Here is a 15519-nt window from a genome sequence, read left to right as displayed (position 1 = left end):
CTGCTCCAGTTTTTTAGATTCCTTGTCTGGAGGTGCAGAAGGGAACGCGCTCGGGACAACCAGACTCTCAGGCGTTGGGTGTTGTGTGAGAAAACGGGTCGCCCGGGGCCGGGCGATGATTTCGTGCCTGTGAGAAGTTGGCCTGATGTATGATGTCACTAGTTATAGTGTACACCTTATATCAGTCCAAATACCCTTATGGTGATTGGTTGTAAAGTCAACCTTATAGACCAGCTATCCTAGTGGTAGCATGGACAAGAGCAGTCTTAGGCTAAACTCTGAATGGCATGTGAAGCCAGCTGTGATACCATATATAATCCCTTGAATACCAAATGAAAGGACACCACAACAGATATATATATATATATATATATAAAATAAAGTGTATTTATTCTAAGCAAACCCTCAGCACTCTTTATGAGATTAGAGGTAAGTACAACACAGTCTTATTTAAGCATACATTAAGTCACACAGGTAAGTAATACAGTTAGGCCCTAGGGGCCACGCAAACCATATACTAAGTAAGTGGTATAAGAACCACTGTCACGGAAATAGGATAGGCCTAGGCCTAGGGAATCGCTGGGGCTACACTACACTAGCGTTAGTTAGGAAGTGGGAGGCCCACGGGATTCGTGTGCAGAGTGGAAACACTCACGAGTAATGCGTAAAAGTCAATGGCAATAGTACAGTTTAGAAAACAGTAGATTTAGGACACTTCCGGAGTAGCTAGGAAGTTGAGACTTGAAAACTAGACACTAGGATAGTCACTATCCTGATGAGCACCGGAGTAGCCAAGTTACCTAGCCCACAGGCTGCGGGTGCATAGGGGTGAAGATGCGTCGTTTTCGTCGTCGACTCCTATGGATGCCTGAAGAAAGATGCTGACAGGCAGTCAGTGAAGAGTGTCCGGTGGATCCCAAGGCTGGGATCAAGAAGAGAAGAAACCTGCAAGCAGAAGGGACAGAGTCAAGGTCACTAGCCAGTGACCACGTGGAACCAGGAAGGAACCAGGCTGTCGGCGGCGTCGAAGTTGGACTAGGACTCACCAAGCCTTGGCAAGCGGAACCCACGAAGAACGAAGGACTTGCTTCTGGTGCAGACCAGGAAGGTCTGGGGTGCTTCTTCTTTGCAGAGAAGCGGGAGCCAGTCTGGAGGAGCCAAACCAGCGCAGAAGATTTCAGGGTGCGTCGTCACAGAGGCCACTAGCCAGCGGGCAAGCAACCGGACAGACGCGGCAAGCAGGAAAATGCTGAAGGGCCCCACGCAGGACTCGTGGAGTGTGGGGGGCTGATCTTCGGTGCAGATGGTGCTTGGGGTTGGGGCTTCTCAATCCCCGGTGCACAACTTCGAGGGTACCTCAGAAGCTGCGCTGTAAGTTACTAGCCACTTTTTCCAGGTAGCCGGTCCCACGTCGCTCGTCGCCTCCACGGATCTCAGCTCTGCTGCAGATGTGGATAAGGGTCGGAGAAGTCTGGAAGTCAAGGCTCTGGTCGGGCTCTGCAGTCGGTTCCTCGTAGAACGGTCGCAAAGCAAAGGGTAGTCTCTTGATGGTGCCTGTTTGCACAGGGTAGCCACTCCTTGGCTACAAGGGAGATTCTTCAGTCTTCTTCTTTCGTCGAATGTCCAGAGTTTCTGTTCAGTTTTGCAGGTTCAGGATAATCTAAAGTCTTGAGGCCCAACTCCCACTCTTATACTAATCTGGGGGGCTGGGATACCTGCTAGGTCACGCCTTATGGGTGGGACCTGGGAGGGGGTGGTTACACCCACTTCCCTTTGTCCAGTTTCGCGCCAGAGCTGGGGCTGGAGTGCCCCAGCGCCGGTTTGAACTGGACTATGCAAGGAACACCTTGTGTGCCCCAGGCATGTCTCATTCCTTTCAGCCCACCCTGCCCCAATACACTAAAGGCTGTCTGGGGAGGTGCTAGCACCTCCCCAAGCAGGAAACCTATTGTCCAGGCCTCCCTGGCTGGGATCACTCCCAGCAGCAGGAGGTCAGACTCGTGTCTGTGGCAGCAGCATCCATTTTGTGATGCTGAGGCTTTGGTTAGAGTTAAACAGCAAAGTAGGATTTTAACATGTCTCTCCCTCTAGAAGGGAGGAATAATATCCTCATCACCAGAAATGGTATGGGGGTATTATTCCAAAGTGTTAGACACCTTACACGACATGTTTTGATAAAGCCAAACCATAGTTACCATAACCGTTTAAGATTTAAAGTGCCTTATAGAGTATATGGTAGGCTATATCATAGAACAGCTATAAGGACATGGTTCCGAAAGCTGCAGACAGGCTCAGCTCATGCTAGAGCACCATCTCACATGTTACCAAGCACTCTGCCTCCAGGATTGTTAAGGCCTGCCATAGGAGTGACTGATAGGTACACATGTGTCTATATATAAGGGTAGATATAGGCATACTATATCTAAGCAAGGGGTGATTACACAACCTTGCCCCAGCTGAGTGATCAGCCAGTTGTGTCTGATTGGAAGGCCAGACCAGGGGTGGCATAATACATGCTGCAGCCCCTGGGAGGCCTAGGGTACACCTATGCCCTGGGTACCTAGGGTACACTGTACAGGGTCCAATAAGGTGATCCTTACCAATTGGTTATGTACCTAGGGTACATGGAGTCCATTTTAAAGAGAGAGCAGACAGCCTGAGACCCTGAATGGCAGGATCTCAGGCCAACTAAGTCGAAAAACCAGCTAGACACTAGGCAAAAAGTTGGGGGTAACCATAGTCAGATATCCACCTTCCTACAGTGCCACACTCTTATCCACAGGAACCCCTGTGTTAGGCTTGGTCCAGGTGCTTAACAGAATGTGTGTCATTAAAGGGCAGTAGCGGCTCCGCAGAGGTAGTCGCTGGCTGTAGCACCTCAGTCAGGAGATTGGTCCTGATAGGCACAAATGGGAGCTCGAGGTTAAGAGCCTCAGCCGCCCTACTCAACACCACAGAAAAAGTCCCAACCTCTTGCGTAGCTACGGAAGGAGGGCACACTGTACCAGGGTGCGCAGAGAAATCCAGATCGCCTGGACCTTACATATCACCCTCCCAGTCCGGGTCATCCTCGCATTGAGCTGCGAGAGGGTCCTCAGACCCCTCCCAGTACTCCCTTTCGTCCAGAGGCCATGTAAGAGGTAGGTAAGGACGAGGGGCCCGGGGAAAGGGAATTAACTCTCCACCTGGAATTGGAATCGATGGATAACAGACCAATCCAAGCTCGACGTAGTCCGTCGCCGTAGGGAACGGCGCCGTGTCCAGCGTTGGACCCGGAGCCGGCTGCGGCCTGAGGCCGACGGCACCCTAGGATATTGTGCCAGCGTAGCCGGGGCCAAAGGCAGAACCACCCCATGGGTCCACGGGGCCCGAACGCGCTCCGGAGGGACCCGATGTAGGAAACAAACGGCGCATGGCCAATAGGAATACCTGTATTTCTTCCGAAGTCTCGTGCAGGCTCGGGAAAGGCGGGTAGGCCGCAGGCAACAAAGGAGGCTCCACCGGAGCCGTGGGGGAGTGACCACCCGCCCTCACCACTGAGTCCCGCGACCTGTGAGGGGTAGACAAAGAGCGACATCGCTTCTTCGGCTTCTTATGGCGCCTTGACTTACCTGTCCCCGATTCTGACGAACGATGGTGTCGGCCCCGCGACCTGTCCCACGACCTCCCACGGGAGCGGGACCATGAGCGGTGCAGATTGCCGGGCCTCCAACAACTTTCGGGAATGCTCCCGCAAAGCCTTCGGCGCCATGGCCCGACAATCGGGGCACGCCTCTGGGTCATGGGCGTGCCCCAAGCAGAAGAGACATGTCATGTGGGTCCGTCACCGACATGGTCCGACGGCAGTCCCTACAGGACTTAAACCCAGGCATCTCTACTGCACCGGAAGTAGAGTACTCGACAAGCAAGAGAAACAAGTCTCAGGAATAAAGTTAAAATATTAACCAGGCGAAACGCTCACTCGGATCTGCGCTTGCTGGCGCGGAAAAATAAAGAACTGACGTCAGCGCGCGTCTAAGTAGCTCCAATGACGTCATTGCGGCGAACACGAAGCCAGCGACGTACGTGCAGGGGTACTGCTGATGAAGTTTCCAGATACAGTTTGACGCCTGGGGATATTCTAAGGTAAGGAATCTATCACTAATATGTCTCTTTCAGATACATTTTTCAGAGGAAAACAGTCAATAGATTCCTATGGAGAGAAATGAATTTAACAGTTACCAGGTAAGTAATCGTTCTTTGGGGTTGAGCTTCTGGGGTTAGAACCAGGGTTACCCCCAGAGTCAAAGAGGCACTCTTGTTACACCCTCAGCGGCACTAGGGTGGCCGGGTGCAGAGTGCAGTGGCCCAATGTTATCCAATGAGGGATAGGGGGCCTCCGGTTAGTGGCTGCTGGCAAGCAGGCCACAAGGTTGTGGGAGCCAAGCTCCCCGTGTTCGGCTCAGGGCAAAGGGGGATCCGGTTTAGCACACACAGTGCAACCGCAATGGCAGCTGGGTGCAGGGTGCTGTTTTGGCGTTGGGTGCCCTGTTTTCAATGAGGATTTTCGGTTTTTAGCTGCAGGCTCGGTCCAGGACCACTTCCGGGAGGAACCAACAGCTGGGCAGGTAAGTTGGAGGGCTCGGGACGTAGGTGTACCTTGGGTTCTTTTCTCCAGGGCGCAGGGGTGTCTTGAGGTCAGATTGCACCTTACCGTGCCACTCGGGGGTGGGGGTGTCTCCGTGCAGAGGCTGCAGGCGACGTTGGGGAGTCCTGGAGGGGTCAACCCACGGTGAAATCACTCTGCAGCGCTGGGGACCACGCTGGGACCGGTGGGTCACAAACTCGGGCTATAGGCGTCGGTTGCAGTGGTGGTTCCAGGCGTCGGGTTTCTTTTTCCTCAGCTGGCTCGGAGTCTTTCTTTGGTGTTTCTTCTGAACAGAGCTGCTGTTCACAGGAGATCCGGTCTCTGATAAAGGCAGTCAGCCCTTCCCGGGGGAGTGAGCACAATCACCAAATCCTGATTGAGGAGTGCCTGCCATCTGCAAGATGGCGGGCACTGAAGAAGTTGTGCTTCACCTCGCCTCCCCCACCTGAGGGGTAGAGTTGGCAGAGGTGGACACACCTTCTGGGCTGGCTAGTTTTTCTAGCCTGTCTTCCCGCCGAAAAGGAGGGGAGACAGGAATGGGATCGATGTGAGAAAGTGGGTTTCTGTCGCAGTAACCCCCCCCCCCCCCCCCCCCCCCCCTTTTTGTTGCCAGACTACTGATGCTCTTTGAATTGATGTGCTCTGGGGCCCTGCCAATCAGGACCCCAGGGCCTGTGTTCTTTCCCCAAAACAAAACCCAATTGACAGCTATGGCCACAGGTAGGTCCCTGGTAAATGGTACCCCATGTACCCAGGGCACTGTGACCAGAGAAGGCTCCTAAGAGCTGTAGCACCAATTGTGCCACCCTTAGAGGTACTGTACCCTGGCACACACACACACACTGCCTTGGCAGGCTGAATGTTTGGGTGCAGAACAAAACAGACGACATGGCACACATCCCTGTGTACCATGCCTACAACCCACTGCCCTGGCATTGATCAGTCACCCCTCTAGCTAAGTGTTCTATGCCAGTGGTGAGGGTACAGGTGCATGAGCCCTGTACCCCTACAGTATCTAAGTCCATTATTAGACATTGTAAGTGCAGTGCTGCCATTAAGAGTATATGGTGCTGGGAGCTTCTCATTACGAACTCCACAGCACCATAATGGCTGCACTGAAAACTGGGAAGTTTGGCATCAAACGTCTCAGCACATTAAACCCACACTGATGCCAGTGTGGTATTTAATGAAAAATTCACACTGAGGGCATCTTAGAGATGCCCCCTGAAAAACGACCAGCCTCTGGTGGGTTCCCTGACTGGTAAACACCAGCCTCCCACCACAAGACATGTTTCTGGACCCCTAGGATGGGAGCCTTCGCTCCCTGAGCCCAGAAACAAAGCCTTTCCTGGGTGGAGGTGTTCACACCTCCCCCAGGCCAGGAAGAGCCATCTGTGGTAGGGGAGCATCAAAGGCCTGGCAGCCTTTGTAATGCGACCCCCAGTCTCTCCTGCTAGCAGGAGCCGGCTGTAAGAAACTGGCTCTATATATACTGCACCAAAGGGAGGTACACTTTGTTTTGCACCAAAAGAGAGAGTGTGTGAGAGTGTGTGAGAGTGAGTGTGTCAATAAGTGCTGCAGCCCATAGAGGTTTTCCCTGGTCACAGTGCCCTGGGTACCTGTGTTACCATTTAATAGGGGCTGACCTGTGGCCAGTGATGCCAATTGGGTTAGGTTTGGGGAAAGAACACAGGTCCTGGGAAACTGATTGGGAGGGACAATTGAAAGTGCATCAGTAGTCTGATAAAAAAAAAAAAGGGGGGGGGGGGTTACTGCAACAGAAACTTTCCTACAGAACTGCCTGCCTTCAACCTTAAAGACTGTCTACCGCCAACAACGGATTTACGAATCCACCCCACTCTGCTCGAGTGGGCAAACACCATGAAGAGGTCCCCCGGCAATCCTAACCCAAAATCCAGCAACCCCATACCTGCCTCAAGCCTCCAGCCGATGCCTGCAGCCTAAATCCGGAAGGTCTCCCCCCCCCGCCGCGACCAGGAGCTGGTAACACGATCCGACCCTAAAAGGTGCCCTTGCACCTGACGTCCTGCAGCCTTGGGTGGCCAAACAGACTGTGCCTAACCAACCCCCAACTTACCTCTCGAAGAGGTTGTAGCACCAAGAAGATCTTCGTTCCCAAGCCTGCAGTATCGCTTGCAAACCGGAGGTTCCCCACTGAAAAAAACAGGGCGCCCGACTTCGAAACAGCACCCTGCATGTGGCCGCCCTAGTGCCGCTGAGGGTGCACCTTTGGTACTACTTGGTTTCCCCATTTGATCTGAGCTTAAGTCTAGGAGATTTGCTCCCACAAATAAGGGGCCTGCTCGTCAGCAGCCACCAACCGCAGGCCCCCTATCCCCCATTGGATAACATTGGGCCTCAGCACTCTTCAGCCGACTGCCCTAGTCCCGCTGAGGGTGTAACAAAAGTGCATCCCTGACCCTGGGGGACCCCTGACTCCACCCCCAGAACCTCAACTCCCACTACTGATAACACAATTTTCCTCCATAGGATAACATGGACTATTTTTCTTGGCAAAGTTTCCAAGTGTGGAGTTCGAAAACCTAAAGAAATTCTTTAAAATTGTACTAACAAAAATATTTTTACTTACCTGTTTACAGGAAATGTCCGATAGTAGTATCCATGTATAAAATGCTATGAAATGTTTACTGAACCAGTTTGAAGGCTGGGGAAAATTTAAAGAGGAGGAATTTGTGGGAAAAACAAGTTACTTACCTTCGGTAACTATATATCTGTAAGAAACATTAGTTAGTTAGATTCCTTACCTTAGAATATCCCCAGGCGTCAGGCTGGATCCGGAAAGATTTTTCATCAGCAATACCCTTGCGCGTCGCTAGGCGTTGTCTGTGGCTCCGCGTACGTTGTCGGCGTCATGATCGCCGGGATGACGGAGTACATAGACGCCGCCCTCCACGCTGACGTCAGTTCTTGTACATAGCTAGGGCCCTGAAAGGGATGACCTTAACCCTGGATATCAGTTCGCAGAACGGGGAGGATGGATGGGGCGGTGAGGAATCTAACTAATGTATCTTACAGATCTATCGTTACTGAAGGTAAGTAACTGGTTCATCTGAAAGAAACACGTTAGTTAGATTCCTCACCTTCGAATAGATACCCCAGCAATGCCAACCCCGGTGGTGGGTCTGTGAACCAAGATCACACCAGAAAGTCCTGCAGAACTGAACGGCCAAAGAAGCAGTCTCTCCGGACTTGGCTGTCCAGGCAGTAATGCTTAGCAAACGTGTGCAGCGAGGCCCACGTTGCTGCCTGACAAATGTCCTGCAGAGGGACTCCCCGTCCCAGGGCAGCAGTAGCCGCTGTGGCATGGGCTGTCAGTGTGAGAAAGTGGCTCTGTATATACTGTTCCTTAATAGGTACAGGGTGTACAGAGTCCACAGACCCCAAGGGATTAACAGAGGTTAAAGTTAGATATAACCTTACTCTCCAAAGTGGTAGCCTGGTCGAGCAGTAAGGCAGTATCAGAGGACGTGTAAAGCATTGGTTGTACACACTCAGTCAGCAAATAGTTCCACACACTCAATAACTGAACTCTAGGCCAATGGTTTGTATATAAAAAATATATGCTTGTTTTATTTTAGAACCACCACTTGGAATTAAAATATACTTTCTCGACAGGAGATGTTTCATAAAAATACTTTTGTATATGTAATAGACTTTTTAGTAAACAGTTACAAGTAGTTGCAGTAGGCCACTCTATTTCTAAACACAATACAATGAGCTCAATGATACATTCAGATTATATGCAACAGATTACTTTGTAGATTACTTTTGTAATTCCAGGCTTGGATCCTAGATCCAGTCCTGGGTCAGTTCTCAGAATCAGCAGTTGAAAGTCGACTTTGTTACTGTAATGATTTTTAACTAATATTTAGCTATTTCAAAAGTGAGCACTTAGAAAATATTTCAGAGCAAACAATCAATAAGTCCTTATGGAAGGAAATGTAGGTTACAGGTACAGTAGGTTATCGTTACTTTTATAATCCAGTACTGGGTGGCTAGACTCAGTACTGGGACATTTATCAAAAACAGGTAAGTAATTACGTTTTCAGATGTTATACGATTTTTGATGAATATTTAGAAATTGCAGAAATCAACACTTAGAAGAAATTTCACAGAAAAGCAGTCAATGGTTTCCTATGGAAGAAAAATGAGGTAAAGGGAAGTATAGTTGTGGGTACTTTTCAGAGTCAGTGCTGGGCACCAAGATCCAGCACTGGGAGCTCACCTAAGAGCAGGTGAGTAAATTCGTTTTTGTCACTCGGCTGATTTTTGGTGATTATTTGAAGTTTTGAAAAGTCCACACTTAGAAGAATTTTCAAGCAAAAGCCAGTCAATGTTACCCTATGAGGAAAATGAAGTTAGCGGTTTAAGGGTAAGTACTCGACTGGCAGAGTTGAAGTTCTGGGCATAGACTCAGGGGTCCCCCAGTGTCAGGTAGGTACAGTTAGTTCACCCTCAGCGGTTTCAGGACGGCCGGGTGCAGAGAGAGTTAGGCCCAATGTTATCCTATGAGGGATAGGGGGGCCTTGGTTGGTGGCTGCTGTCTGGCAAGCCACGTGGCTGTGGGAGCTGGGCTCCTGGTCACTTACTCAGGGCAAATGGGGAAGTAGGTTAGAGTAGAGTTTTCACTGCCAGGGCCACTCGGGCGGCTGGGTGCAGGGTGCTTTTGAGCAGTCGGGCGCTCAATTGATTTCTATGGGAAATCTCCGGTTTGGAAAAAGACTGCAGGCTCGGGGACGAGGACTCTTCAGGTGCCACCACCACTTCGAGAGGTAAGTTGGGTAGTTGGAAGATAGGTAGGTACCCCGGGATTGGGCACAGAGGGCCGTGGGGCGCCAGGTGCAGGGGTGCCTTTTGGTGTCGGGAAATCTTACCCTCTGTTGATTGCGGTTGGGGTGGCACTCTTTTCTGAGGCTGCAGGCTTCTCCAGGATTGTCGAGGGGGGTCCGTGGGTGCTGGACTCGGGGTCACAGTCGCCGTGGGGTCGTCCTCGTGGGTTTAGTTCACTCTGGCACCGGCCAGGCTTGGCGGGTGCAGAGTGGGCTGGGATCGCGGTTCCGGGCTGCTGCCAGGGGTGAAAGGTAGGTTCTGAGTAGAGCCTCTACTCATGGGAGTCCCACGGAATCAGAGTTCAAAGGTAGCCAGGTCCTCCGGGGTTTCTGAGGTTGCTGGCCACAAGAGATGCCGCGCAGGAGCAGGTTCGACAGGCCGGTAGGGCTGGGGCCAAAACAGTTGGTGTCTTCTTCCCTTTTTAGCAGCTGCAGGGCAGGTCTTTGTTCTTCTTGCTCTTCTTGTAGTTTCGAATCTGGGATCTGGGGAAGGAAGGTTCAGGGTGCCCCTAAATACTAGATTTAGGGGCGTTACAGGTAGGTGAAGGTCAGGGACCAATGGGTCCTGGTCCTGGGGTGGGTACACCCCCTATCCTGCCTCTCTCCTGTGGGAGGGGGGCAGTAGCCTAATCCTGATAGGGTAGGGCCTCCCATCTTCAAGATGGCGAGAGCCCGGAGATGTGCTTCACCTCGCCTCCCCCACCTGAGGGGTGGGGTGGGCAGGCTGGCACATCCCCTGTCCTTGTATGGGGTTTCCGGCCAAGCTTTCCGTGTTAAGGCCTGCCATAGGAGTGACTGATAGGTACACATGTGTCTATATATAAGGGTAGATATAGGCATACTATATCTAAGCAAGGGGTGATTACACGACCTTGCCCCAGCTGAGTGATCAGCCAGTTGTGTCTGATTGGAAGGCCAGACCAGGGGTGGCATAATACATGCTGCAGCCCCTGGGAGGCCTAGGGTACACCTATGCCCTGGGTACCTAGGGTACACTGTACAGGGTCCAATAAGGTGATCCTTACCAATTGGGAATGTACCTAGGGTACATGGAGTCCATTTTAAAGGGAGAGCAGACAGCCTGAGACCCTGAATGGCAGGATCTCAGGCCAACTAAGTCGAAAAACCAGCTAGACACTAGGCAAAAAGTTGGGGGTAACCATAGTCAGATATCCACCTTCCTACACAACCCCCTGTGAGAAGTTGGCCTGATGTATGATGTCACTAGTTCTAGTGTACACCTTATATCAGTCCAAATACCCTTATGGTGATTGGTTGTAAAGTCAACCTTATAGACCAGCTATCCTAGTGGTAGCATGGACAAGAGCAGTCTTAGGCTAAACTCTGAATGGCATGTGAAGCCAGCTGTGATACCATATATAATCCCTTGAATACCAAATGAAAGGACACCACAACAGATATATATATGTATAAAATAAAGTGTATTTATTCTAAGCAAACCCTCAGCACTCTTTATGAGATTAGAGGTAAGTACAACACAGTCTTATTAATGCATACAGTAAGTCACACAGGTAAGTAATACAGTTAGGCCCTAGGGGCCACGCAAACCATATACTAAGTAAGTGGTACAAGGACCACTGTCACGGAAATAGAATAGGCCTAGGCCTAGGGAATCGCTGGGGCTACACTACACTAGCGTTAGTTAGGAAGTGGGAGGCCCACGGGATTCGTGTGCAGAGTGGAAACACTCACGCGTAATGCGTAAAAGTCAATAGCAATATTACAGTTTAGAAAACGGTAGATTTAGGACACTTCCGGAGTAGCTAGGAAGTTGAGACTTGAAAACTAGACACTAGGATAGTCACTATCCTGATGAGCACCGGAGTACCCAAGTTACCTAGCCCACAGGCTGCGGGTGCATAGGGGTGAAGATGCGTCGTTTTCGTCGTCGACTCCTATGGATGCCTGAAGAAAGATGCTGACAGGCAGTCAGGGGAGAGTGTCCGGTGGATCCCAAGGCTGGGATCAAGAAGAGAAGAAACCTGCAAGCAGAAGGGACAGAGTCAAGGTCACTAGCCAGTGACCACGTGGAACCAGGAAGGAACCAGGCGATGTCGTGAAGAGTTGCAGGTGAAGGTGAAGCTTGTCGCTGCAGCCAGGAGGACCAGGAAGCGTCGAGGACGACCAGGACCAGGAGGCGAGCTGTCCCACGAAGGCTCTTGCTGTCGGCGGCGTCGAAGTTGGACTAGGACTCACCAAGCCTTGGCAAGCGGAACCCACGAAGAACAAAGGACTTGCTTCTGGTGCAGACCAGGAAGGTCTGGGGTGCTTCTTCTTTGCAGAGAAGCGGGAGCCAGTCTGGAGGAGCCAAACCAGCGCAGAAGATTTCAGGGTGCGTCGTCACAAAGGCCACTAGCCAGCGGGCAAGCAACCGGACAGACGCGGCAAGCAGGAAAATGCTGAAGGGCCCCACGCAGGACTCGTGGAGTGTGGGGGGCTGGTCTTCGGTGCAGATGGTGCTTGGGGTTGGGGCTTCTCAATCCCCGGTGCACAACTTCGAGGGTACCTCAGAAGCTGCGCTGTAAGTTACTAGCCACTTTTCCCAGGTAACCGGTCCCACGTCGCTCGTCGCCTCCACGGATCTCAGCTCTGCTGCAGATGTGGATGAGGGTCGGAGAAGTCTGGAAATCAAGGCTCTGGTCGGGCTCTGCAGTCGGTTCCTCGTAGAACGGTCGCAAAGCAAAGGGTAGTCTCTTGATGATGCCTGTTTGCACAGGGTAGCCACTCCTTGGCTACAAGGGAGATTCTTAGTCTTCTTCTTTCGTCGAATGTCGAACGTCCAGAGTTTCTGTTCAGTTTTGCAGGTTCAGGATAATCTAAAGTCTTGAGGCCCAACTCCCACTCTTATACTAATCTGGGGGGCTGGGATACCTGCTAGGTCACGCCTTATGGGTGGGACCTGGGAGGGGGTGGTTACACCCACTTCCCTTTGTCCAGTTTCGCGCCAGAGCTGGGGCTGGAGTGCCCCAGCGCCGGTTTGAACTGGACTATGCAAGGAACACCTTGTGTGCCCCAGGCATGTCTCATTCCTTTCAGCCCACCCTGCCCCAATACACTAAAGGCTGTCTGGAGAGGTGCTAGCACCTCCCCAAGCAGGAAACCTATTGTCCAGGCCTCCCTGGCTGGGATCACTCCCAGCTGCAGGAGGTCAGACTTGTGTCGTGGCAGCAGCATCCATTTTGTGATGCTGAGGCTTTGGTCAGAGGCTAACAGTTGAAGTATGATTTTAACATGTCTTTCCCTCTAGAAGGGGGGAATAATATTCTCATGTCCAGAAATGGTATGGGGGTATTATTCCACAGGGTTAGACACCTTACACGACATGTTTTGATAAAGCCAAACCATAGTTACCATAACCGTCTAAGATTATAAGGCACTTTAAGAGTATATGGTAGGCTATATCATAGAACAGCCATAAGGACAAGGTTCCGAAAGCTGCAGACAGGCTCAGCTCATGCTAGAGCACCATCTCACATGTTACCAAGCACTCTGCCTCCAGGATTGTCAAGGCCTGCCATAGGAGTGACTGATAGGTACACATGTGTCTATATGTAAGTTAGGTATAGGAATACTACACCTAAGCAAGGGGTGAGTACACGACCTTGCCCCAGCTGAGTGATCAGCCAGTTGTGTCAAAATGGAAGGCCAGGCCAGGGGTGGCATAATACATGCTGCAGCCCCTGGTAGGCCTAGGGTACACCTATGCCCTGGGTACCTAGGGTACACTGTACAGGGGCCAATAAGGTGATCCTATCCAAATGGGTTATGCACCTAAAGTACATAGTATTAATTTAGAGAGAGAACAGCAGGGCTGTGGGTCTGATTAGCAGGCCCACAGCCACATCTAAGTCGAAAACCAGTAAAGCAAAAGCAAAAAGTGGGGGTGAACATAGAAAGCAGACCCTACTCTCCTACACCCCCCCCCCCCCCCAAACGAAAGGAGATAAGGCTGGCCTTGACAAGGTAAGCCTCTATTGCCTAAGTGGCCATATAAGGAAGAACCAGCACTGGCATGGTTACCCCCTGTCTCATGGTCCACTAAGCAATCCCTCACCCTAAAGGTATCATAGGGTCTCCACCATAGGGAATCACTACCTTTGGTGTGTCTTTGCAAAGTAAAAGGCTGGTGTTGAGATGGAGTACTGAAGTGAGTGTCCTCAAAGTGAGGCCTCAGCTTCCTCCAATCATCCTCCACCATGGATGCCTTTCTTTCTTTAACTGAGTTGCACTGTGCTCTCAGGGTCAGCCTCTGGCTACCTAAAGCTGGAGGCTGGGTCCCTTTTGTGGGCTTACTGGAGGGACAGGTCAGGTTTGGGGCCCTAAGGTCCCAGGTTTGCCTGTGCCCAACAGAATCCCTCTGGGGGAGGTCCCTAACTACCTGTAAAGGGGATCCCTCAGGAATGTTTTTACCCATCACCTGGCTAGGGCTACTAGCCAGGCAATCCTCATTCTTTTGATTGGGGGGTTCTTGTGGACAGGGGCCCTCTTGGGGTCCACTGGCCTCCCTGACCTCTGCAGCCCTGGGCTGACTGAGGCAGGGTAGAGAGAGGCAGGCTACCTGCACCAGACTGGGTCCCACCTTGGAAGGGGCCACTGACATCAGAGGCTCTGCCAGGCCAGGCCTGGCTACCTCTGGGGCAGTTCCTTCACAAGGGGCGAGGTCAGATCCCTGAGGAGGCTGACCTTTTCCTAATGTCTGGGGAGAGGGAGACTTTTCTTCCTCCCCACTACTCTCTGTTTGTGTGGAGTGATCCATAGTTTCAGGCTTCACTACACCTATGTCAGTCTGAGTATAGGCTGAGACCATTACAGCCTTGCCAACCTTTTCAGGGAGGCACTCAGTTTGGGTTTGAGCTGTGACTGTCACAGCTCTGCCAGTCTCTACAGGGAAGTCTGTCTTTGCCTGGGCTGTGGCTACCACTGCCCTTCCAACCTTTTCAGGGAGGAAATCTACTTGGACAGGGGTTGTGGCTGGCACAACCCCACTACCCTTTTGTGAAAGGCCTACCATTTTGGAATGGGTGTCTTGTTCAACTCTAGCCCAAGCTGAGAGTTCTAAGTCATTCCCCAGTAAGCAGTCCACAGGCAAGGTTGGAGACACTGCCACCATTTTAGGGCCAGTGACACCTCCCCAGCTGAGACATACCTCTGCCATGGGATGACTGTTCTGGTTGCCATCAATGTTAGTTACCTGGTATGAGAAACCAGGCAAAAGCTGCTCAGAGGGAACTAGCCTATGGGCCACCATAGTGATGCTAGCTCCAGTGTCTCTGTAGGCCTCAGCTTTTCTACCATTGATGTAGGGTTCCTGTCTGTACCTACCCAAAGTGTTGGGACAGGCAGTGAAGTTGGCAAACCCCATGCCACCATCACAGACAAGAGTAGCTGCTGTAGGGGAATTGGCTAAGCCAGAGTCCCCCTGTGTTCCCCAAGAAAACCCAACCAAATTTTTGGGGGCACTCCCACCACCTGGGGGATTACTGCTGACAGTAATAGGTGGTGTGACAGGAGTAGTTGGAGGAACAGTTTTGTTTTTAGCCTGTGGGCAACTGCTGTCAGTTTTCCAATGCCCAGGTGGTTTACACACATGGCAGTAAGGCTTTTTAACTGTGGTAGAGGAGGGAGCTTGGGACCCACCACCCTGTGTGGAGTTTTGGGGCCCTGAGGAAGATTTCTCTTTTGTTTTATCCCCACCCTTCTCTTGAGGCTTGGTGGTATCTTTCTTTTGGTCACCACCCTGATTTTTAGGCCTAATCCTGGTCCTGACCCATTTATCTGCCCTCTTTCCCAATTCTTGGGGAGAGGTCAAATCTGAGTCTACCAGGTGTTGATGGAGAAGCTGGTTCTGACAATTACTAAGGATCTGCTCCCTCATAATCAAGTTGTACAATCCTGTATAGTCATGCACCTTGCTGCCAGTTAACCAACCTTCCAAAGCCTTAGTGGCACAATCCACAAAATCAGACCAGTCCTGTGTCTGTGTCTTCTGGGTGTCTCTGA

At 51.4% G+C, this 15519-nt stretch overlaps 1 protein-coding gene across 5 annotated transcripts in view; it reads right to left on the bottom strand.

Moving 5' to 3' along the window:
• The window catches only part of HUWE1 (HECT, UBA and WWE domain containing E3 ubiquitin protein ligase 1), a 1878220-nt gene that overhangs the window by 664117 nt on the left and 1198584 nt on the right, over positions 1-15519 (bottom strand). The window lies entirely within an intron of this gene.

The sequence above is a fragment of the Triturus cristatus genome, chromosome 10 (assembly GCF_964204655.1).
Source record: "Triturus cristatus chromosome 10, aTriCri1.1, whole genome shotgun sequence".
NCBI classification, from domain to species: Eukaryota; Metazoa; Chordata; class Amphibia; order Caudata; family Salamandridae; genus Triturus; species Triturus cristatus.
Note: the sequence above shows the minus strand (reverse complement) of the source record. Positions and strands in the feature narration are given on the sequence as shown.